Genomic DNA, 24,063 nt, shown 5'->3' on the forward strand with positions numbered 1-24,063 from the left:
GCACCACTACTACTACTACTACTACTACTACTACTACTACTACTACTACTACTACTACTACTACTACTACTACTACTACTACTACTACTACTACCAATAATAATTTAAAGAGGAGCGTTTCACCACCTGCCTTGAAAGCAGCGAGCTCTTGTGGCAAGGGTAGCACGTCTGACTCTAGATCACAAGGGTGCGTGTTCAAATGACGTCGGGGTCAGTGTTTTGTACACTAGCAGTAACCAGTAACACTAAGGTTGCATGAGTAATTGCACAGCTGACAGTGTAAAGTGCTTACCACCTTGTCGTTGATCTTGCAAAAAGGTAAGCACAAGTATTTACAAGTTGCCACAGAGAGAGACCGGATAGTACAGGTGAGAGGTAGCCATCTTGTTGTTTGACTAGTTTCAGAATAGTCTTAGCATTGCTCATTTTGTTTTAAGTTTGCCTTAAATTGACGTTAGCATTGTCTGTAGTTTGCCTAAATTGAAGCCAATTCAGTTCAGCTGCTGAGTTGGTGAAAGTAAACAGGTTATAGAAGGGAGTTTCTGTCTAGGACTAGCAGGAATTCTGTTGCAGGAGGAGCCAGGTGGGGCCAATTAGGTGTGAATTGGGGGTAAAACCTAGGAGAGTTGAGACCTTAGAGCAGGACAGCGTAGAGAACTGCTGGGTTACAGTAGGTCGTAACCACAGAAAAGGGCGTGCACACCCCGTAGAGACACCCCAAGAGCTTGAATTGCCCAACAGGTTCCAACTGCTGGACACCGAGTTGGACAGTGACAGCTCAGAGGGTGATGGGGGGCAGTTGAGCACCAGAGCACCATGGTGCCCAATCCCCCCCCAGACGAAGGAGGTAGTTATAGTAGGAGACTCAATTCTTAGAGGTGTAGATCACACAGTGTGTTCTAGTGACATGGAGACCCGCATTGGTATCTTGCCTGCCTGGTGCTCAGGTTGCAGATCTCCCTAAACTAGTAGACGGGCTACTGGCCAAAGCCGGGGGGAATCCACCGGTCATGGTCAGGGAGACAGGCAGAGATTAGAAAGTTTAACACGTGGTTGAAAGCTTGGTGTAGGGAAGAGGGGTTTAGGTTTATGGAGCATTGGTCTTTCTTCTGGGATAGATGGGACCTGTACAAACCGGACGGTCTACATCTAAACAGAAGGGGGGCTAATGCATTGGAAGAGCGTATGTGCAGTGAAATTGAGAATCATTTAAACTAGGAACCAGGGGGGCAGGGAGCTTTGACAATGGGAGATGTTCCACTAAGGAAAGGAAACCAAGGCAAACTGCCAGTAGGAAAGTCCTGAAATGTTTGTACCTCAATGCCAGGAGTATAAGGAACAAGATGTTAGACTTGGAAGCCACAGTGCTGGTGTGTGACTATGATGTTGTAGGAGTGACAGAAACATGGCTTACAGAAAATGATGGGGATGAATACAAGTTGGAAGGATATACACAGTTTAGGAGAGACAGGCAAAATTTAAGAGGGGGTGGGGTAGCATTATATGTGAAAAATGACATTGAGGCAGAAGATCTTGTATTAGATCCCAGTAACGGAACAGAATCTTTGTGGGTGAAACTTTTGAACAAGAGATCTGGAGGATTAGCGGTAGGAGTGTGTTACAGGCCACCAAACTCAGATATTCAGAAAGATGCTGCATTGTAAAGTGTAATCAGGACTGCATGTAGCAAGGATGTGGCTGTTATAATGGGGGATTTCAATTTCCCAAACTTAGACTGGGAAAGCCCAGTGGGGACTACAGAAGCAGAAATGGAAATGGTTGAGATGGTAAATGACTGCTTTCTAACTCAATTTGTCAGGGAACCAACCAGAGAGAGCGCATGTATTGACTTGATCTTTTCAAATGACCAAGATAGAGTCAGGGGGACAGTAGTTAGAGAACCAATGGCAAATTGTGATCACAATATGGTTGTCTTTGAGGCATTCTTTCAAAAAACAAGGTCCAAGTCTAAAACAATGGTCTACAATTTTAGAAAAGCAAACCTTGAAGGTATGAGACGGCACTTAGAAGAGGTAGACTGGAGCACACTGGATACAGAGTTAGTTGAAAATGCATGGGTATATTTTAAGAATATACTACTCGAGGCTCAGGAGCAATTTAAACCAAAACTTAGCAAATTGAGGAACAAAAATCATTGGCCAAAATGGTATAATAGAGGTATGCAAAAAATATAAAGAGGAAGACAATGTTGTATAGCACATACAAAAGGGATGGTGACGAAACAAAATACATAGAATATGTTGAGCTGCAAAGAGATCTTAAGAAAGGGATCAGGAAAGCAAAGAGGGAATTAGAAAGAAAAATAGCTCTTGGAGCTCAAACCAATGCAAAGAGCTTTTTTCAATATCACAACAGCAAGCGGTTAATAAAGGAGGAGGTGAAACAGATAAAGGGCAAAAACGGAGGTATCTTGGAAAACGAACAAGATGTGGCACATATTCTAAATGAGTATTTCACAGAGGTTTTTACAAAAGAAAAAACAGATGACATGCCACAGGTTGACAATCAGTCCAGTCAATCCCTAAGAGAGATCAGGATAAATGAGGAGGAGGTACTAAAGGGACTAGCAGAATTAAAAACAAACAAATCACCTGGGCCAGATGGGATATTTCCAAAAGTACTTCAAGAAAATAGGTGGCTCAGCAGATACAATCTTGGCAGCACAGGCTATTCAGAGGGACTTAGATAATATTCAGTTGTGGGCTGACACCTGGCAAATGCAATTCAATGTGGACAAGTGCAAGGTAATACATGCAGGTAACAAAAATGTCCACTATAATTACACTATGGGAGGTACAGATCTACATGAAGTAACGCATGAGAAAGACCTAGGAGTCTATGTGGACTCCTCACTTTCTCCATCCAAGCAATGTGGGGAAGCAATAAAGAAGGCAAACAGAATGCTAGGGTATATTGTCAAAAGTGTAGAATTTAAAACAAGGGCAGTCATGTTAAGTCATGTACAATGCGCTAGTTAGACCTCATCTGGAATACTGTGTACAGTTCTGGGCACCACACTTCAAAAAGGATATTGCTGCCTTAGAGGCAGTTCAGAGGAGAGCAACCAGACTTATTCCAGGTCTTCAAGGGAAAGTCCTACTCGGAGAGACTGAGAGAACTGAACCTTTTCACCCTGGTACAGAGGAGACTACCCGGGGACAGAAATGGAAATTGGGCTTCAAGGCATTCAAAACGGAATACAGGAGACACTTCTTTACACAGAGAGTAGTCACAATCTGGAATAAACTACCCAGCGATGTGGTTGAAGCTGAAAGTTTGGGAACATTTAAAAATGGTCTGGAAAGGATCCTTGGATCACTTCGATATTAATGAACACCAAACGAGCACGATGGGTCGAATGGTCCCCTCTCGTTTGTTAACTCTCTTATGTTCTTAAAAGTATCTGAAGCAGCATGAAAGAGCACACTAGGCAGCTGAGAACAGACAGAGAGGGGAGTGTATATTGCGTTGGCTGGGAATCGAACCCGGGTCAACTGCTTGGAAGGCAGCTATGCTAACCACTATACCACCAACGCTTAGAAACTGCTTCCCCACAATATCTCACTGTGGTCGAACATGATTCCAGGATTGCAAAGTGGCAGGCAATTCGTTTTCCAAATTGCAATCGGTGAACATTTGGGAAGCCCTGCGATATCAGCAGTTTCCTGTTCCTGAGTGCGGAAGGAAAATGTCCATTAGCATCTTTCCAGATTGCACTTTATTCAGACCTTTCCGAAATGAAACAAAACCAAAGTTGAAACATAGACGAGGATGGTTTCGATCCATCGACCTCTGGGTTATAGGCCCAAAACGCTTCTGCTGCGCCACTCTGCTCCTTGGGCACTCACCCACCTGTTAACGTCACAGCCATTCCTATATTGCATATTGCAAGCAATACTAGTTTGCAAAGCCCTGCGTTATTTCCACTTTCCTGTTCAAGACTGCACACCGAGCTTCTCCATGCGCTGGAGCAGCTTTCCAGGTTTCAGTGCCTTCACATTTCACCCTGTATGTGCTGTGGGAAGCATCATGTCAATTGTTTTGAACTAAGCGGATCGGGGCTCAGTTTGAGCTCAGATCCGAGCTTAAAAATGACCGTGCTTCTGAGCAGCTGGGACTCAAAGCGACACTCCCTGGCTTAGGAACCCAGTGTCTGATCCACTAGGACACGGGGGCTCAGCCAGACAGTATCGGAAAATGGAAATAAATAAATAAATTAATATATAAAAAGATGCTGGGCGTTACACAATAGACACCAGGTAAAGAAGTGAATAGTTACAGGAACTGTCACGTAAGCTCCTCAACTTGAACCGGGCACATACGAACTCCTGTGAAATAACACAAGATGGATAACTACCCCTTCTCTGCTGCAGCAGAATGTGACTACCTATTGCACAGATTACAATCAAATCAAGAAAGAGAGCAGGCTTTGTCGGATGCGCCAGCCGGGAATCGAACCCGAGTCACAAGAATGGGAATCTTGTATGATACCACTACACCACTGGCGCTGCTGGGGAAGCTCTGGCTTGCGTCCTTGAAGCAAATTCATAGAAAGCGTCCCATGGGGCAAGATGATGTCTTAATGATTATCCTTATTAGTCTGTTATCGATCTGCTTAATACGTACCTAGCCAATCACTACATCACAGGTGCAGAGACAATCAGTATGAAGGCGAACACGATTTCGTTAACGTGTGCCCATTTACAAGTTCAATGAATGTATACAAAAATAGAGCAGATCTGGGTTTTCCTCTGAAACATTAAGGACTGGTTTCATAAATGCGTCCATAAGTCCATAAACGCCACGAGTGCAACTCTATTGTAGCTGCTGTTACTGTACAATTCATCGTGATACGTGTGTGTTTTATTTCAGCTGTAACTCGCCCTGGTTAAGCACGTCTACGGTGTAATTTAAAAATATTACAGAAATTGTCGTTTGCAGTTACAAATCTGTAGTAAGAGTAATACGTTAAGGGAGTCAAGTTCAGCAATTTAAAATACAAATCTACTAGCACATATTTTGATAAAGATTACAATAATAAATATAATAATAATACATAGCAAATATTTATTTTAGTGTTGCACATGGAAAGTTTTCATACAGTAACTTCTGAATATAATGTTGTCTATACCCTTTTAGCTATTCGTAATATCTCTTAACAGAAACTTGTATTTATTATGCTGTCTCCAATCATCTAAAGCATACAGAATAAGACAGCCACAAAAGTCCTTTCCACACCAGGCTCTATCGCTCGTAGTGTTGCTTTCTGTCTTCATTTTTAAAACGAAACACAAAACCAAACCCACAATCGCTCCGCTCCTCCCACAACAGGGGGTGGACTTCCGACACTGGCCTGGTTTTCCTGTGGCGCTTTATTAAAACAACAAAAGATAACAGTATGTCTCTGTCATTATCAACTGCTTGTGTTGGTGTAGCTTTGAAATTGTTTATTGAGGTCCCGCAATGTTTGGGGTGTAATGCAGAGTAATGTAAAAGTAAAGTAACTAATTACATTCTCCAGGAAGTAATAAGTAAAGTGTTTAGTTACTTTTGATATGAGTAACGAGTACAATGTAAGACATTACTTTTTGTGAGTAACGACCCCAACACTGCTCTTTTCCTTCTCTTTTGGCTTGTTTGTTTGTTGTTGAAGGAGATACAAAGTTTGAGAGTGTCTCGTTTTATTTCTGAAATATAACTCCCAGAAAGTATGGTCTTTGTGTTCTTGAAATTGAATAACCTAAAAAAAAAGAAATGGTCCAATGAATTGCCGAAGAAAAGTCTAGCCGCTGTATTCTGGAATGAAGAAAAAAATGAAATGACAAGGGCAATCAAAGCAAGTAAGACAGTAGGCTGTGTGGCATACGCTAGCCAGAAATCGAACGCAACTCACAAGAACAGGAACCTTGTATGATACCACTACACCACTGGCGCTGCGGGGAAGCTCTAGATTCTGTCACCGAAGCAAATGCACAAGACATATAAAACGCGTCCCCTGGGGCACAATGGTCTTTTAATAATTATCTGTAATAATCTGCAGTCGAACTGCTTAATACGTACCTAGCTAATCACTACATCACAGGCGCATGGTTGTCATTCGGGGAAAATATGTGTTCACGAATGTTCATCGGAGTGGTTGTCATGCTAAGAGGTCAGTTGGAGTAGAGGGAGCTGGCCATGCCGTGCCTCGTTGGCGCAGTAGGTAGCGCGTCAGTCTCATAATCTGAAGGTGGTGAGTTCGACCCTCACACGGGGCAAGCACTCTTCCTTTATCTTTGAGTTCTACCACACTGATCTCCAGCTGCAGAAAAAAGGCGCACACCTGTGCAATAAAGTGGTTGCTTGCGCTGTCTGAAGAAATTCATGGCAAAATGCCAAATCCTGGGATGGAACAAGGGACCTTTAGATGTTCAGTCTATCGCTCCCCCAACTGAGCTATTTCGGCCATTGGTGAGATGACGTCGTGATCCCAAAAGTCAAAGTGAAGGAAGCCCTGGCAGAACACAGTCATTGAAAAGTTCATTTTTTTCCATGACGTCGGCAACGACTCAGTTTGATCACTGCAACACAAGTCAGGATGGCCGAGTGGTGTAACGTGCTGCGTGCAGGTCATCGTCTCCTGTAGAGGCTTGGCTTTGAATCCCACCTCTGACAAGGGTCCTTTTACCACTCAGGAGCACACACTTACCCGTGCTGGCGACAAGGACAACAAGAGTTGAGGACTGTGTTGAAAACGACATTACACAAAGAATTCAATGTTGAAAGAAATACATCAATACATAAATCAATGGACATGTATTTATTCATTGATTGATTGACTTCAACATGTCTTAATTTAGTCGCTGTACCCACAAAGCAAGACTCAGCATAGTGGAGGCTATAGCTCGGCGTTATTGCGTGTACCTTACATGTATCACCCCTGGCACCTGGCCCTGATAACTCCCTACTTTTTGACCACAGTCTGTCTGTGACTTCAACCCGAGAAGTAAAAATGATGCACATAAGGCGCTTGCAATCTCGTTGTTTCAATCACATATCACAGTGGATGCGTACACACAGTGTTTCTCGGAGATTGCTGGGACAGTAAGGAATGTGTTCCTTGCTTTACATGTCATCTAGCGCACAGTAGCTTTTTCTCCTTCTTTTTGCCCATATCATCCACATATTGTGCCTTTGGGGAACGCCTCCGAAACAGATTTAGAATGCTCTGAGATTCAAGAAACGACAGTGCAACTCTTTTCCAGGGTTGTGGGTAACGCGTTACTAAGTAACGCATTACAGTAATGTTATTACTTTTGGTAGTAACGAGTAACGTAACGTGGTATGGTTCCAAAAGGAGTAATAATTTTACAGTTACTGATTCCTTTTTTTTGTTCTCGTTACTGCATTACACATTGTAACGATATGGTCTTAATAAGGACGATAAGGACGTCTATGTCGTACATTAAAAATATTAGAAAAACTGTCGTTTGCAGTTACAAATCTGTAGTAAGAGTAATAAGTTAAAGGAGTCAATTTGAGACATTTAAAATGCAGATCTACTAGCACATATCTTGATGATGATTACAATAATAACAATAATAAAAATAAATAGCAAAGATGTATTTTAGTGTTGCACGTTTTCTTATGGTAACGTAATGCTTGTCTGAGTATAATGTTGTCTATACACGTTTAGCTACTGCTAATATCTCTTAACAGAAACGTGTATTTATTATGCTGTCTCCAATCATCTAAAGCACAAAGAATAAAACAGCCACAAAAGTCCTTTCCACACCAGGCTCTATCGCTCGTAGTGTTGCTTTCTGTCTTCATTTTTAAAACGAAACACAGAACCAAACCCACAATCGCTCCGCTCCTCCCACAACAGGGGGTGGACTTCCGACACTGGCCTGGTTTTCCTGTGGCGCTTTATTAAAACAACAAAAGATAACAGTATGTCTCTGTCATTATCAACTGCTTGTGTTGGTGTAGCTTTGAAATTGTTTATTGAGGTCCCGCAACGTTTGGGGTGTAATGCAGAGTAATGTAAAAGTAAAGTAACTAATTACATTCTCCATGAAGTAATAAGTAAAGTGTTTAGTTACTTTTGATATGAGTAACGAGTACAATGTAAGACATTACTTTTTCTGAGTAACGACCCCAACACTGCTCTTTTCCTTCTCTTTTGGCTTGTTTGTTTGTTGTTGAAGGAGATACAAAGTTTGAGAGTGTCTCGTTTTATTTCTGAAATATAACTCCCAGAATGTATGGTCTTTGTGTTCTTGAAATTGAATAACCTCAAAAGAAAGAAATGGTCCAATGAATTGCCGAGGAAAAGTCTAGCCGCTGTATTCTGGAATGAAGAAAAAAATGAAATGACAAGGGCAATCAAAGCAAGTAAGACAGTAGGCTGTGTGGCATACGCTAGCCAGAAATCGAACGCAACTCACAAGAACAGGAGCCTTGTATGATACCACTACACCACTGGTGCTGCGGGGAAGCTCTAGATTCTGTCACCGAAGCAAATGCACAAGACATATAAAACGCGTCCCCTGGGGCACAATGGTGTTTTAATAATTATCTGTAATAATCTGCAGTCGAACTGCTTAATACGTACCTTGCTAATCACTACATCACAGGCGCATGGTTGTCATTCGGGGAAAATATGTGTTCACGAATGTTCATCGGAGTGGTTGTCATGCTAAGAGGTCAGTTGGAGTAGAGGGAGCTGGCCATGCCGTGCCTCGTTGGCGCAGTAGGTAGCACGTCAGTCTCATAATCTGAAGGTGGTGAGTTCGACCCTCACACGGGGCAAGCACTCTTCCTTTATCTTTGAGTTCTACCACACTGATCTCCAGCTGCAGAAAAAAGGCGCACACCTGTGCAATAAAGTGGTTGCTTGCGCTGTCTGAAGAAATTCATGGCAAAATGCCAAATCCTGGGATGGAATAAGGGACCTTTAGATGTTCAGTCTATCGCTCCCCCAACTGAGCTATTTCGGCCATTGGTGAGATGACGTCGTGATCCCGAAAGTCAAAGTAAAGGAAGCCCTGGCAGAACACAGTCATTGAAAAGTTCATTGTTTTCCATGACGTCGGCAATGACTCAATTTGATCACTGCAGCACAAGTCAGGATGGCCGAGTGGTGTAAGGTGCTGCGTGCAGGTCATCGTCTCCTGTAGAGGCTTGGCTTTGAATCCCACCTCTGACAAGGGTCCTTTTACCACTCAGGAGCACACACTTACCCGTGCTGGCGACAAGGACAACAAGAGTTGAGGACTGTGTTGAAAACGACATTACACAAAGAATTCAATGTTGAAAGAAATACATCAATACATAAATCAATGGACATGTATTTATTCATTGATTGATTGACTTCAACATGTCTTAATTTAGTCGCTGTACCCACAAAGCAACACTCAGCATAGTGGAGGCTATAGCTCGGCGTTATTGCGTGTACCTTACATGTATCACCCCTGGCACCTGGCCCTGATAACTCCCTACTTTTTGACCACAGTCTGTCTGTGACTTCAACCCGAGAAGTAAAAATGATGCACATGGGCGCTTGCAATCTCGTTGTTTCAATCACATATCACAGTGGATGCGTACACACAGTGTTTCTCGGAGATTGCTGGGACAGTAACGAATGTGTTCCTTGCTTTACATGTCATCTAGCGCACAGTAGCTTTTTCTCCTTCTTTTTGCCCATATCATCCACATATTGTGCCTTTGGGGAATGCCTCTGAAACAGATTTAGAATGCTCTGAGATTCAAGAAACGACAGTGCAACTCTTTTCCAGGGTTGTGGGTAACGCGTTACTAAGTAACGCATTACAGTAATGTTATTACTTTTGGTAGTAACGAGTAACGTAATGTGGTATGTTTCCAAAAGGAGTAATAATATTACAGTTACTGATTCCTTTTTTTGTTCTCGTTACTGCATTACACATTGTGACGATATGGTCTTAATAAGGACGATAAGGACGTCTATGTCATACATTAAAAATATTAGAAAAACTGTCGTTTGCAGTTACAAATCTGTAGTAAGAGTAATAAGTTAAAGGAGTCAAGTTGAGACATTTAAGATGCAGATCTACTAGCACATATCTTGATGATGATTACAATAATAACAATAATAAAAATAAATAGCAAAGATGTATTTTAGTGTTGCACGTTTTCTTATGGTAACGTAATGCTTGTCTGAGTATAATGTTGTCTATACACGTTTAGCTACTGCTAATATCTCTTAACAGAAACGTGTATTTATTATGCTGTCTCCAATCATCTAAAGCACAAAGAATAAAACAGCCACAAAAGTCCTTTCCACACCAGGCTCTATCGCTCGTAGTGTTGCTTTCTGTCTTCATTTTTAAAACGAAACACAAAACCAAACCCACAATCGCTCCGCTCCTCCCACAACAGGGGGTGGACTTCCGACACTGGCCTGGTTTTCCTGTGGCGCTTTATTAAAACAACAAAAGATAACAGTATGTCTCTGTCATTATCAACTGCTTGTGTTGGTGTAGCTTTGAAATTGTTTATTGAGGTCCCGCAACGTTTGGGGTGTAATGCAGAGTAATGTAAAAGTAAAGTAACTAATTACATTCTCCAGGAAGTAATAAGTAAAGTGTTTAGTTACTTTTGATATGAGTAACGAGTACAATGTAAGACATTACTTTTTGTGAGTAACGACCCCAACACTGCTCTTTTCCTTCTCTTTTGGCTTGTTTGTTTGTTGTTGAAGGAGATACAAAGTTTGAGAGTGTCTCGTTTTATTTCTGAAATATAACTCCCAGAAAGTATGGTCTTTGTGTTCTTGAAATTGAATAACCTCAAAAGAAAGAAATGGTCCAATGAATTGCCGAAGAAAAGTCTAGCCGCTGTATTCTGGAATGAAGAAAAAAATGAAATGACAAGGGCAATCAAAGCAAGTAAGACAGTAGGCTGTGTGGCATACGCTAGCCAGAAATCGAACGCAACTCACAAGAACAGGAACCTTGTATGATACCACTACACCACTGGTGCAGCGGGGAAGCTCTAGATTCTGTCACCGAAGCAAATGCACAAGACATATAAAACGCGTCCCCTGGGGCACAATGGTCTTTTAATAATTATCTGTAATAATCTGCAGTCGAACTGCTTAATACGTACCTAGCTAATCACTACATCACAGGCGCATGGTTGTCATTCGGGGAAAATATGTGTTCACGAATGTTCATCGGAGTGGTTGTCATGCTAAGAGGTCAGTTGGAGTAGAGGGAGCTGGCCATGCCGTGCCTCGTTGGCGCAGTAGGTAGCGCGTCAGTCTCATAATCTGAAGGTGGTGAGTTCGACCCTCACACGGGGCAAGCACTCTACCTTTATCTTTGAGTTCTACCACACTGATCTCCAGCTGCAGAAAAAAGGTGCACACCTGTGCAATAAAGTGGTTGCTTGCGCTGTCTGAAGAAATTCATGGCAAAATGCCAAATCCTGGGATGGAACAAGGGACCTTTAGATGTTCAGTCTATCGCTCCTCCAACTGAGCTATTTCGGCCATTGGTGAGATGACGTCGTGATCCCAAAAGTCAAAGTGAAGGAAGCCCTGGCAGAACACAGTCATTGAAAAGTTCATTGTTTTCCATGACGTCGGCAACGACTCAATTTGATCACTGCAGCACAAGTCAGGATGGCCGAGTGGTGTAAGGTGCTGCGTGCAGGTCATCGTCTCCTGTAGAGGCTTGGCTTTGAATCCCACCTCTGACAAGGGTCCTTTTACCACTCAGGAGCACACACTTACCCGTGCTGGCGACAAGGACAACAAGAGTTGAGGACTGTGTTGAAAACGACATTACACAAAGAATTCAATGTTGAAAGACATACATCAATACATAAATCAATGGACATGTATTTATTCATTGATTGATTGACTTCAACATGTCTTAATTTAGTCGCTGTACCCACAAAGCAACACTCAGCATAGTGGAGGCTATAGCTCGGCGTTATTGCGTGTACCTTACATGTATCACCCCTGGCACCTGGCCCTGATAACTCCCTACTTTTTGACCACAGTCTGTCTGTGACTTCAACCCGAGAAGTAAAAATGATGCACATAAGGCGCTTGCAATCTCGTTGTTTCAATCACATATCACAGTGGATGCGTACACACGGTGTTTCTCTGAGATTGCTGGGACAGTAACGAATGTGTTCCTTGCTATACATGTCATCTAGCGCACAGTAGCTTTTTCTCCTTCTTTTTGCCCATATCATCCACATATTGTGCCTTTGGGGAACGCCTCCGAAACAGATTTAGAATGCTCTGAGATTCAAGAAACGACAGTGCAACTCTTTTCCAGGGTTGTGGGTAACGCGTTACTAAGTAACGCATTACAGTAATGTTATTACTTTTGGTAGTAACGAGTAACGTAACGTGGTATGGTTCCAAAAGGAGAAATAATATTACAGTTACTGATTCCTTTTTTTTGTTCTCGTTACTGCATTACACATTGTAACGATATGGTCTTAATAAGGACGATAAGGACATCTATGTCGTACATTAAAAATATTAGAAAAACTGTCGTTTGCAGTTACAAATCTGTAGTAAGAGTAATAAGTTAAAGGAGTCAAGTTGAGACATTTAAGATGCAGATCTACTAGCACATATCTTGATGATGATTACAATAATAACAATAATAAAAATAAATAGCAAAGATGTATTTTAGTGTTGCACGTTTTCTTATGGTAACGTAATGCTTGTCTGAGTATAATGTTGTCTATACACGTTTAGCTACTGCTAATATCTCTTAACAGAAACGTGTATTTATTATGCTGTCTCCAATCATCTAAAGCACAAAGAATAAAACAGCCACAAAAGTCCTTTCCACACCAGGCTCTATCGCTCGTAGTGTTGCTTTCTGTCTTCATTTTTAAAACGAAACACAGAACCAAACCCACAATCGCTCCGCTCCTCCCACAACAGGGGGTGGACTTCCGACACTGGCCTGGTTTTCCTGTGGCGCTTTATTAAAACAACAAAAGATAACAGTATGTCTCTGTCATTATCAACTGCTTGTGTTGGTGTAGCTTTGAAATTGTTTATTGAGGTCCCGCAACGTTTGGGGTGTAATGCAGAGTAATGTAAAAGTAAAGTAACTAATTACATTCTCCAGGAAGTAATAAGTAAAGTGTTTAGTTACTTTTGATATGAGTAACGAGTACAATGTAAGACATTACTTTTTGTGAGTAACGACCCCAAACACTGCTCTTTTCCTTCTCTTTTGGCTTGTTTGTTTGTTGTTGAAGGAGATACAAAGTTTGAGAGTGTCTCGTTTTATTTCTGAAACATAACTCCCAGAAAGTATGGTCTTTGTGTTCTTGAAATTGAATAACCTCAAAAGAAAGAAATGGTCCAATGAATTGCCGAAGAAAAGTCTAGCCGCTGTATTCTGGAATGAAGAAAAAAATGAAATGACAAGGGCAATCAAAGCAAGTAAGACAGTAGGCTGTGTGGCATACGCTAGCCAGAAATCGAACGCAACTCACAAGAACAGGAACCTTGTATGATACCACTACACCACTGGCGCTGCGGGGAAGCTCTAGATTCTGTCACCGAAGCAAATGCACAAGACATATAAAACGCGTCCCCTGGGGCACAATGGTCTTTTAATAATTATCTGTAATAATCTGCAGTCGAACTGCTTAATACGTACCTAGCTAATCACTACATCACAGGCGCATGGTTGTCATTCGGGGAAAATATGTGTTCACGAATGTTCATCGGAGTGGTTGTCATGCTAAGAGGTCAGTTGGAGTAGAGGGAGCTGGCCATGCCGTGCCTCGTTGGCGCAGTAGGTAGCGCGTCAGTCTCATAATCTGAAGGTGGTGAGTTTGACCCTCACACGGGGCAAGCACTCTTCCTTTATCTTTGAGTTCTACCACGCTGATCTCCAGCTGCGGAAAAAAGGCGCACACCTGTGCAATAAAGTGGTTGCTTGCGCTGTCTGGGGAAATTCATGGCAAAATGCCGAATCCTGGGATGGAACAAGGGACCTTTAGATGTTCAGTCTATCGCTCCCCCAACTGAGCTATTTCGGCCATTGCTGAGATGACGTCGTGATCCCAAAAGTCAAAGTGAAGGAAGCCCTGGCAGAACACAGTCATTGAAAAGTTCATTGTTTTCCATGACGTCGGCAACAACTCAATTTGATCACTGCAACACAAGTCAGGATGGCCGAGCGGTGTAAGGTGCTGCGTGCAGGTCATCGTCTCCTGTAGAGGCTTGGCTTGAATCCCACCTCTGAGAAGGGTCCTTTTACCACTCAGGAGCACACACTTACCCGTGCTGGCGACAAGGACAACAAGAGTTGAGGACTGTGTTGAAAACGACATTACACAAAGAATTCAATGTTGAAAGAAATACATCAATACATAAATCAATGGACATGTATTTATTCATTGATTGATTGACTTCAACATGTCTTAATTTAGTCGCTGTACCCACAAAGCAACACTCAGCATAGTGGAGGCTATAGCTCGGCGTTATTGCGTGTACCTTACATGTATCACCCCTGGCACCTGGCCCTGATAACTCCCTACTTTTTGACCACAGTCTGTCTGTGACTTGAACCCGAGAAGTAAAAATGATGCACATGGGCGCTTGCAATCTCGTTGTTTCAATCACATGTCACAGTGGATGCGTACACACGGTGTTTCTCGGAGATTGCTGGGACAGTAACGAATGTGTTCCTTGCTTTACATGTCATCTAGCGCACAGTAGCTTTTTCTCCTTCTTTTTGCCCATATCATCCACATATTGTGCCTTTGGGGAACGCCTCCGAAACAGATTTAGAATGCTCTGAGATTCAAGAAACGACAGTGCAACTCTTTTCCAGGGTTGTGGGTAACGCGTTACTAAGTAACGCATTACAGTAATGTTATTACTTTTGGTAGTAACGAGTAACGTAACGTGGTATGGTTCCAAAAGGAGTAATAATATTACAGTTACTGATTCCTTTTTTTTGTTCTCGTTACTGCATTACACATTGTAACGATATGGTCTTAATAAGGACGATAAGGACGTCTATGTCGTACATTAAAAATATTAGAAAAACTGTCGTTTGCAGTTACAAATCTGTAGTAAGAGTAATAAGTTAAAGGAGTCAAGTTGAGACATTTAAGATGCAGATCTACTAGCACATATCTTGATGATGATTACAATAATAACAATAATAAAAATAAATAGCAAAGATGTATTTTAGTGTTGCACGTTTTCTTATGGTAACGTAATGCTTGTCTGAGTATAATGTTGTCTATACACGTTTAGCTACTGCTAATATCTCTTAACAGAAACGTGTATTTATTATGCTGTCTCCAATCATCTAAAGCACAAAGAATAAAACAGCCACAAAAGTCCTTTCCACACCAGGCTCTATCGCTCGTAGTGTTGCTTTCTGTCTTCATTTTTAAAACGAAACACAAAACCAAACCCACAATCGCTCCGCTCCTCCCACAACAGGGGGTGGACTTCCGACACTGGCCTGGTTTTCCTGTGGCGCTTTATTAAAACAACAAAAGATAACAGTATGTCTCTGTCATTATCAACTGCTTGTGTTGGTGTAGCTTTGAAATTGTTTATTGAGGTCCCGCAACGTTTGGGGTGTAATGCAGAGTAATGTAAAAGTAAAGTAACTAATTACATTCTCCAGGAAGTAATAAGTAAAGTGTTTAGTTACTTTTGATATGAGTAACGAGTACAATGTAAGACATTACTTTTTGTGAGTAACGACCCCAAACACTGCTCTTTTCCTTCTCTTTTGGCTTGTTTGTTTGTTGTTGAAGGAGATACAAAGTTTGAGAGTGTCTCGTTTTATTTCTGAAATATAACTCCCAGAAAGTATGGTCTTTGTGTTCTTGAAATTGAATAACCTCAAAAGAAAGAAATGGTCCAATGAATTGCCGAAGAAAAGTCTAGCCGCTGTATTCTGGAATGAAGAAAAAAATGAAATGACAAGGGCAATCAAAGCAAGTAAGACAGTAGGCTGTGTGGCATACGCTAGCCAGAAATCGAACGCAACTCACAAGAACAGGAACCTTGTATGATACCACTACACCACTGGCGCTGCGGGGAAGCTCTAGATTCTGTCACCGAAGCAAATGCACAAGACATATAAAACGCGTCCCCTGGGGCACAATGGTCTTTTAATAATTATCTGTAATAATCTGCAGTCGAACTGCTTAATACGTACCTAGCTAATCACTACATCACAGGCGCATGGTTGTCATTCGGGGAAAATATGTGTTCACGAATGTTCATCGGAGTGGTTGTCATGCTAAGAGGTCAGTTGGAGCTGGCCATGCCGTGCCTCGTTGGCGCAGTAGGTAGCGCGTCAGTCTCATAATCTGAAGGTGGTGAGTTCGACCCTCACACGGGGCAAGCACTCTTCCTTTATCTTTGAGTTCTACCACACTGATCTCCAGCTGCAGAAAAAAGGCGCACACCTGTGCAATAAAGTGGTTGCTTGCGCTGTCTGAAGAAATTCATGGCAAAATGCCAAATCCTGGGATGGAACAAGGGACCTTTAGATGTTCAGTCTATCGCTGCCCCAACTGAGCTATTTCGGCCATTGGTGAGATGACGTCGTGATCCCAAAAGTCAAAGTGAAGGAAGCCCTGGCAGAACACAGTCATTGAAAAGTTCATTGTTTTCCATGACGTCGGCAACGACTCAATTTGATCACTGCAACACAAGTCAGGATGGCCGAGTGGTGTAAGGTGCTGCGTGCAGGTCATCATCTCCTGTAGAGGCTTGGCTTGAATCCCACCTCTGACAAGGGTCCTTTTACCACTCAGGAGCACACACTTACCCGTGCTGGCGACAAGGACAACAAGAGTAGAGGACTGTGTTGAAAACGACATTACACAAAGAATTCAATGTTGAAAGAAATACATCAATACATAAATCAATGGACATGTATTTATTCATTGATTGATTGACTTCAACATGTCTTAATTTAGTCGCTGTACCCACAAAGCAACACTCAGCATAGTGGAGGCTATAGCTCGGCGTTATTGCGTGTACCTTACATGTATCACCCCTGGCACCTGGCCCTGATAACTCCCTACTTTTTGACCACAGTCTGTCTGTGACTTGAACCCGAGAAGTAAAAATGATGCACATGGGCGCTTGCAATCTCGTTGTTTCAATCACATATCACAGTGGATGCGTACACACGGTGTTTCTCGGAGATTGCTGGGACAGTAACGAATGTGTTCCTTGCTTTACATGTCATCTAGCGCACAGTAGCTTTTTCTACTTCTTTTTGCCCATATCATCCACATATTGTGCCTTTGGGGAACGCCTCCGAAACAGATTTAGAATGCTCTGAGATTCAAGAAACGACAGTGCAACTCTTTTCCAGGGTTGTGGGTAACGCGTTACTAAGTAACGGTATGGTATTACTTTTGGTAGTAACGAGTAACGTAACGTGGTATGGTTCCAAAAGGAGTAATAATATTACAGTTACTGATTCCTTTTTTTTGTTCTCGTTACTGCATTACACATTGTAAAGATATGGTCTTAATAAGGACGATAAGGACGTCTATGTCGTACACTAAAAATATTAGAAAAACTGTTGTTTGCTGTTACAAATCTGTAGTAAGAGTAATAAGTTAAAGGAGTCAAGTTGAGACATTTAAGATGCAGATCTACTAGCACATATCTTGATGATGATTACAATAATAACAATAATAAAAATAAATAGCAAAGATGTATTTTAGTGTTGCACGTTTTCTTATGGTAACGTAATGCTTGTCTGAGTATAATGTTGTCTATACACGTTTAGCTACTGCTAATATCTCTTAACAGAAACGTGTATTTATTATGCTGTCTCCAATCATCTAAAGCACAAAGAATAAAACAGCCACAAAAGTCCTTTCCACACCAGGCTCTATCGCTCGTAGTGTTGCTTTCTGTCTTCATTTTTAAAACGAAACACAGAACCAAACCCACAATCGCTCCGCTCCTCCCACAACAGGGGGTGGACTTCCGACACTGGCCTGGTTTTCCTGTGGCGCTTTATTAAAACAACAAAAGATAACAGTATGTCTCTGTCATTATCAACTGCTTGTGTTGGTGTAGCTTTGAAATTGTTTATTGAGGTCCCGCAACGTTTGGGGTGTAATGCAGAGTAATGTAAAAGTAAAGTAACTAATTACATTCTCCAGGAAGTAATAAGTAAAGTGTTTAGTTACTTTTGATATGAGTAACGAGTACAATGTAAGACATTACTTTTTGTGAGTAACGACCCCAAACACTGCTCTTTTCCTTCTCTTTTGGCTTGTTTGTTTGTTGTTGAAGGAGATACAAAGTTTGAGAGTGTCTCGTTTTATTTCTGAAATATAACTCCCAGAAAGTATGGTCTTTGTGTTCTTGAAATTGAATAACCTCAAAAGAAAGAAATGGTCCAATGAATTGCCGAAGAAAAGTCTAGCCGCTGTATTCTGGAATGAAGAAAAAAATGAAATGACAAGGGCAATCAAAGCAAGTAAGACAGTAGGCTGTGTGGCATACGCTAGCCAGAAATCGAACGCAACTCACAAGAACAGGAACCTTGTATGATACCACTACACCACTGGCGCTGCGGGGAAGCTCTAGATTCTGTCACCGAAGCAAATGCACAAGACATATAAAACGCGTCCCCTGGGGCACAATGGTCTTTTAATAATTATCTGTAATAATCTGCAGTCGAACTGCTTAATACGTACCTAGCTAATCACTACATCACAGGCGCATGGTTGTCATTCGGGGAAAATATGTGTTCACGAATGTTCATCGGAGTGGTTGTCATGCTAAGAGGTCAGTTGGAGTAGAGGGAGCTGGCCATGCCGTGCCTCGTTGGCGCAGTAGGTAGCGCGTCAGTCTCATAATCTGAAGGTGGTGAGTTCGACCCTCACACGGGGCAAGCACTCTTCCTTTATCTTTGAGTTCTACCACACTGATCTCCAGCTGCAGAAAAAAGGCGCACACCTGTGCAATAAAGTGGTTGCTTGCGCTGTCTGAAGAAATTCATGGCAAAATGCCAAATCCTGGGATGGAACAAGGGACCTTTAGATGTTCAGTCTATCGCTCCCCCAACTGAGCTATTTCGGCCATTGGTGAGATGACGTCGTGATCCCAAAAGTCAAAGTGAAGGAAGCCCTGGCAGAACACAGTCATTGAAAAGTTCATTGTTTTCCATGACGTCGGCAACGACTCAATTTGATCACCGCAACACAAGTCAGGATGGCCGAGTGGTGTAAGGTGCTGCGTGCAGGTCATCGTCTCCTGTAGATGCTTGGCTTTGAATCCCACCTCTGACAAGGGTCCTTTTACCACTCAGGAGCACACACTTACCCGTGCTGGCGACAAGGACAACAAGAGTTGAGGACTGTGTTGAAAACGACATTACACAAAGAATTCAATGTTGAAAGAAATACATCAATACATAAATCAATGGACATGTATTTATTCATTGATTGATTGACTTCAACATGTCTTAATTTAGTCGCTGTACCCACAAAGCAACACTCAGCATAGTGGAGGCTATAGCTCGGCGTTATTGCGTGTACCTTACATGTATCACCCCTGGCACCTGGCCCTGATAACTCCCTACTTTTTGACCACAGTCTGTCTGTGACTTGAACCCGAGAAGTAAAAATGATGCACATGGGCGCTTGCAATCTCGTTGTTTCAATCACATATCACAGTGGATGCGTACACACGGTGTTTCTCGGAGATTGCTGGGACAGTAACGAATGTGTTCCTTGCTTTACATGTCATCTAGCGCACAGTAGCTTTTTCTCCTTCTTTTTGCCCATATCATCCACATATTGTGCCTTTGGGGAACGCCTCCGAAACAGATTTAGAATGCTCTGAGATTCAAGAAACGACAGTGCAACTCTTTTCCAGGGTTGTGGGTAACGCGTTACTAAGTAACGCATTACAGTAATGTTATTACTTTTGGTAGTAACGAGTAACGTAACGTGGTATGGTTCCAAAAGGAGTAATAATATTACAGTTACTGATTCCTTTATTTTGTTCTCATTACTGCATTACACATTGTAACGATATGGTCTTAATAAGGACGATAAGGACGTCTATGTCGTACATTAAAAATATTAGAAAAACTGTCGTTTGCAGTTACAAATCTGTAGTAAGAGTAATAAGTTAAAGGAGTCAAGTTGAGACATTTAAGATGCAGATCTACTAGCACATATCTTGATGATGATTACAATAATAACAATAATAAAAATAAATAGCAAAGATGTATTTTAGTGTTGCACGTTTTCTTATGGTAACGTAATGCTTGTCTGAGTATAATGTTGTCTATACACGTTTAGCTACTGCTAATATCTCTTAACAGAAACGTGTATTTATTATGCTGTCTCCAATCATCTAAAGCACAAAGAATAAAACAGCCACAAAAGTCCTTTCCACAGCAGGCTCTATCGCTCGTAGTGTTGCTTTCTGTCTTCATTTTTAAAATGAAACACAAAACCAAACCCACAATCGCTCCGCTCCTCCCACAACAGGGGGTGGACTTCCGACACTGGCCTGGTTTTCCTGTGGCGCTTTATTAAAACAACAAAAGATAACAGTATGTCTCTGTCATTATCAACTGCTTGTGTTGGTGTAGCTTTGAAATTGTTTATTGAGGTCCCGCAACGTTTGGGGTGTAATGCAGAGTAATGTAAAAGTAAAGTAACTAATTACATTATCCAGGAAGTAATAAGTAAAGTGTTTAGTTACTTTTGATTTGAGTAACGAGTACAATGTAAGACATTACTTTTTGTGAGAAACGACCCCAACACTGCTCTTTTCCTTCTCTTTTGGCTTGTTTGTTTGTTGTTGAAGGAGATGCAAAGTTTGAGAGTGTCTCGTTTTATTTCTGAAATATAACTCCCAGAAAGTATGGTCTTTGTGTTCTTGAAATTGAATAACCTCAAAAGAAAGAAATGGTCCAATGAATTGCCGAGGAAAAGTCTAGCCGCTGTATTCTGGAATGAAGAAAAAAATGAAATGACAAGGGTAATCAAAGCAAGTAAGACAGTAGGCTGTGTGGCATACGCTAGCCAGAAATCGAACGCAACTCACAAGAACAGGAACCTTGTATGATACCACTACACCACTGGCGCTGCGGGGAAGCTCTAGATTCTGTCACCGAAGCAAATGCACAAGACATATAAAACGCGTCCCCTGGGGCACAATGGTCTTTTAATAATTATCTGTAATAATCTGCAGTCGAACTGCTTAATACGTACCTAGCTAATCACTACATCACAGGCGCATGGTTGTCATTCGGGGAAAATATGTGTTCACGAATGTTCATCGGAGTGGTTGTCATGCTAAGAGGTCAGTTGGAGTAGAGGTAGCTGGCCATGCCGTGCCTCGTTGGCGCAGTAGGTAGCGCGTCAGTCTCATAATCTGAAGGTGGTGAGTTCGACCCTCACACGGGGCAAGCACTCTTCCTTTATCTTTGAGTTCTACCACACTGATCTCCAGCTGCAGAAAAAAGGCGCACACCTGTGCAATAAAGTGGTTGCTTGCGCTGTCTGAAGAAATTCATGGCAAAATGCCAAATCCTGGGATGGAACAAGGGACCTTTAGATGTTCAGTCTATCGCTCCCCCAACTGAGCTATTTCGGCCATTGGTGAGATGACGTCGTGATCCCAAAAGTCAAAGTGAAGGAAGCCCTGGCAGAACAGTCATTGAAAAGTTCATTGTTTTCCATGACGTCGGCAACGACTCAATTTGATCACTGCAGCACAAGTCAGGATGGCCGAGTGGTGTAAGGTGCTGCGTGCAGGTCATCGTCTCCTGTAGATGCTTGGCTTTGAATCCCACCTCTGACAAGGGTCCTTTTACCACTCAGGAGCACACACTTACCCGTGCTGGCGACAAGGACAACAAGAGTTGAGGACTGTGTTGAAAACGACATTACACAAAGAATTCAATGTTGAAAGAAATACATCAATACATAAATCAATGGACATGTATTTATTCATTGATTGATTGACTTCAACATGTCTTAATTTAGTCGCTGTACCCACAAAGCAACACTCAGCATAGTGGAGGCTATAGCTCGGCGTTATTGCGTGTACCTTACATGTATCACCCCTGGCACCTGGCCCTGATAACTCCCTACTTTTTGACCACAGTCTGTCTGTGACTTGAACCCGAGAAGTAAAAATGATGCACATGGGCGCTTGCAATCTCGTTGTTTCAATCACATATCACAGTGGATGCGTACACACGGTGTTTCTCGGAGATTGCTGGGACATTAACGAATGTGTTCCTTGCTTTACATGTCATCTAGCGCACAGTAGCTTTTTCTCCTTCTTTTTGCCCATATCATCCACATATTGTGCCTTTGGGGAACGCCTCCGAAACAGATTTAGAATGCCCTGAGATTCAAGAAACGACAGTGCAACTCTTTTCCAGGGTTGTGGGTAACGCGTTACTAAGTAACGCATTACAGTAATGTTATTACTTTTGGTAGTAACGAGTAACATAACGTGGTATGGTTCCAAAAGGAGAAATAATATTACAGTTACTGATTCCTTTTTTTTGTTCTCGTTACTGCATTACACATTGTAACGATATGGTCTAAATAAGGACGATAAGGACGTCTATGTCGTACAATAAAAATATTAGAAAAACTGTCGTTTGCAGTTACAAATCTGTAGTAAGAGTAATAAGTTAAAGGAGTCAAGTTGAGACATTTAAGATGCAGATCTACTAGCACATATCTTGATGATGATTACAATAATAACAATAATAAAAATAAATAGCAAAGATGTATTTTAGTGTTGCACGTTTTCTTATGGTAACGTAATGCTTGTCTGAGTATAATGTTGTCTATACACATTTAGCTACTGCTAATATCTCTTAACAGAAACGTGTATTTATTATGCTGTCTCCAATCATCTAAAGCACAAAGAATAAAACAGCCACAAAAGTCCTTTCCACACCAGGCTCTATCGCTCGTAGTGTTGCTTTCTGTCTTCATTTTTAAAACGAAACACAAAACCAAACCCACAATCGCTCCGCTCCTCCCACAACAGGGGGTGGGTTTCCGACACTGGCCTGGTTTTCCTGTGGCGCTTTATTAAAACAACAAAAGATAACAGTATGTCTCTGTCATTATCAACTGCTTGTGTTGGTGTAGCTTTGAAATTGTTTATTGAGGTCCCGCAACGTTTGGGGTGTAATGCAGAGTAATGTAAAAGTAAAGTAACTAATTACATTATCCAGGAAGTAATAAGTAAAGTGTTTAGTTACTTTTGATTTGAGTAACGAGTACAATGTAAGACATTACTTTTTGTGAGTAACGACCCCAAACACTGCTCTTTTCCTTCTCTTTTGGCTTGTTTGTTTGTTGTTGAAGGAGATACAAAGTTTGAGAGTGTCTCGTTTTATTTCTGAAATATAACTCCCAGAAAGTATGGTCTTTGTGTTCTTGAAATTGAATAACCTCAAAAGAAAGAAATGGTCCAATGAATTGCCGAAGAAAAGTCTAGCCGCTGTATTCTGGAATGAAGAAAAAAATGAAATGACAAGGGTAATCAAAGCAAGTAAGACAGTAGGCTGTGTGGCATACGCTAGCCAGAAATCGAACGCAACTCACAAGAACAGGAACCTTGTATGATACCACTACACCACTGGCGCTGCGGGGAAGCTCTAGATTCTGTCACCGAAGCAAATGCACAAGACATATAAAACGCGTCCCCTGGGGCACAATGGTCTTTTAATAATTATCTGTAATAATCTGCAGTCGAACTGCTTAATACATACCTAGCTAATCACTACATCACAGGCGCATGGTTGTCATTCGGGGAAAATATGTGTTCACGAATGTTCATCGGAGTGGTTGTCATGCTAAGAGGTCAGTTGGAGTAGAGGGAGCTGGCCATGCCGTGCCTCGTTGGCGCAGTAGGTAGCGTGCCAGTCACATAATCTGAAGGTGGTGAGTTCGACCCTCACACGGGGCAAGCACGCTCCCATTATCTTTGAGTTCTACCACACTGATCTCCAGCTGCAGAAAAAA

At 41.9% G+C, this 24,063-nt stretch overlaps 10 non-coding genes across 10 annotated transcripts; 8 read left to right on the top strand and 2 right to left on the bottom strand.

Annotated features, from left to right (window-relative positions):
• Window positions 1–3,485: 3,485 nt before the first annotated feature.
• trnag-ucc (transfer RNA glycine (anticodon UCC)) lies at window positions 3,486–3,557 on the bottom strand. Its single transcript has one exon. It is a non-coding gene; the product is annotated as a tRNA-Gly (tRNA).
• Window positions 3,558–4,458: 901 nt separating this feature from the next.
• trnag-ccc (transfer RNA glycine (anticodon CCC)) lies at window positions 4,459–4,529 on the bottom strand. Its single transcript has one exon. It is a non-coding gene; the product is annotated as a tRNA-Gly (tRNA).
• A 1,676-nt stretch (window positions 4,530–6,205) lies between these two features.
• On the top strand, window positions 6,206–6,278 carry trnam-cau (transfer RNA methionine (anticodon CAU)). The gene has a single exon. It is a non-coding gene; the product is annotated as a tRNA-Met (tRNA).
• Window positions 6,279–8,741: 2,463 nt separating this feature from the next.
• On the top strand, window positions 8,742–8,814 carry trnam-cau (transfer RNA methionine (anticodon CAU)). The gene has a single exon. It is a non-coding gene; the product is annotated as a tRNA-Met (tRNA).
• A 2,461-nt stretch (window positions 8,815–11,275) lies between these two features.
• Window positions 11,276–11,348, top strand: trnam-cau (transfer RNA methionine (anticodon CAU)). Its single transcript has one exon. It is a non-coding gene; the product is annotated as a tRNA-Met (tRNA).
• A 2,464-nt stretch (window positions 11,349–13,812) lies between these two features.
• On the top strand, window positions 13,813–13,885 carry trnam-cau (transfer RNA methionine (anticodon CAU)). The gene has a single exon. It is a non-coding gene; the product is annotated as a tRNA-Met (tRNA).
• Window positions 13,886–16,338: 2,453 nt separating this feature from the next.
• On the top strand, window positions 16,339–16,411 carry trnam-cau (transfer RNA methionine (anticodon CAU)). The gene has a single exon. It is a non-coding gene; the product is annotated as a tRNA-Met (tRNA).
• Window positions 16,412–18,865: 2,454 nt separating this feature from the next.
• Window positions 18,866–18,938, top strand: trnam-cau (transfer RNA methionine (anticodon CAU)). The gene has a single exon. It is a non-coding gene; the product is annotated as a tRNA-Met (tRNA).
• Window positions 18,939–21,400: 2,462 nt separating this feature from the next.
• trnam-cau (transfer RNA methionine (anticodon CAU)) lies at window positions 21,401–21,473 on the top strand. Its single transcript has one exon. It is a non-coding gene; the product is annotated as a tRNA-Met (tRNA).
• Window positions 21,474–23,934: 2,461 nt separating this feature from the next.
• trnam-cau (transfer RNA methionine (anticodon CAU)) lies at window positions 23,935–24,007 on the top strand. Its single transcript has one exon. It is a non-coding gene; the product is annotated as a tRNA-Met (tRNA).
• The last annotated feature ends 56 nt before the right edge of the window (window positions 24,008–24,063 follow it).

Source organism: Amia ocellicauda, chromosome 14 (genome assembly GCF_036373705.1).
Source record: "Amia ocellicauda isolate fAmiCal2 chromosome 14, fAmiCal2.hap1, whole genome shotgun sequence".
Lineage (NCBI taxonomy): Eukaryota > Metazoa > Chordata > Actinopteri > Amiiformes > Amiidae > Amia > Amia ocellicauda.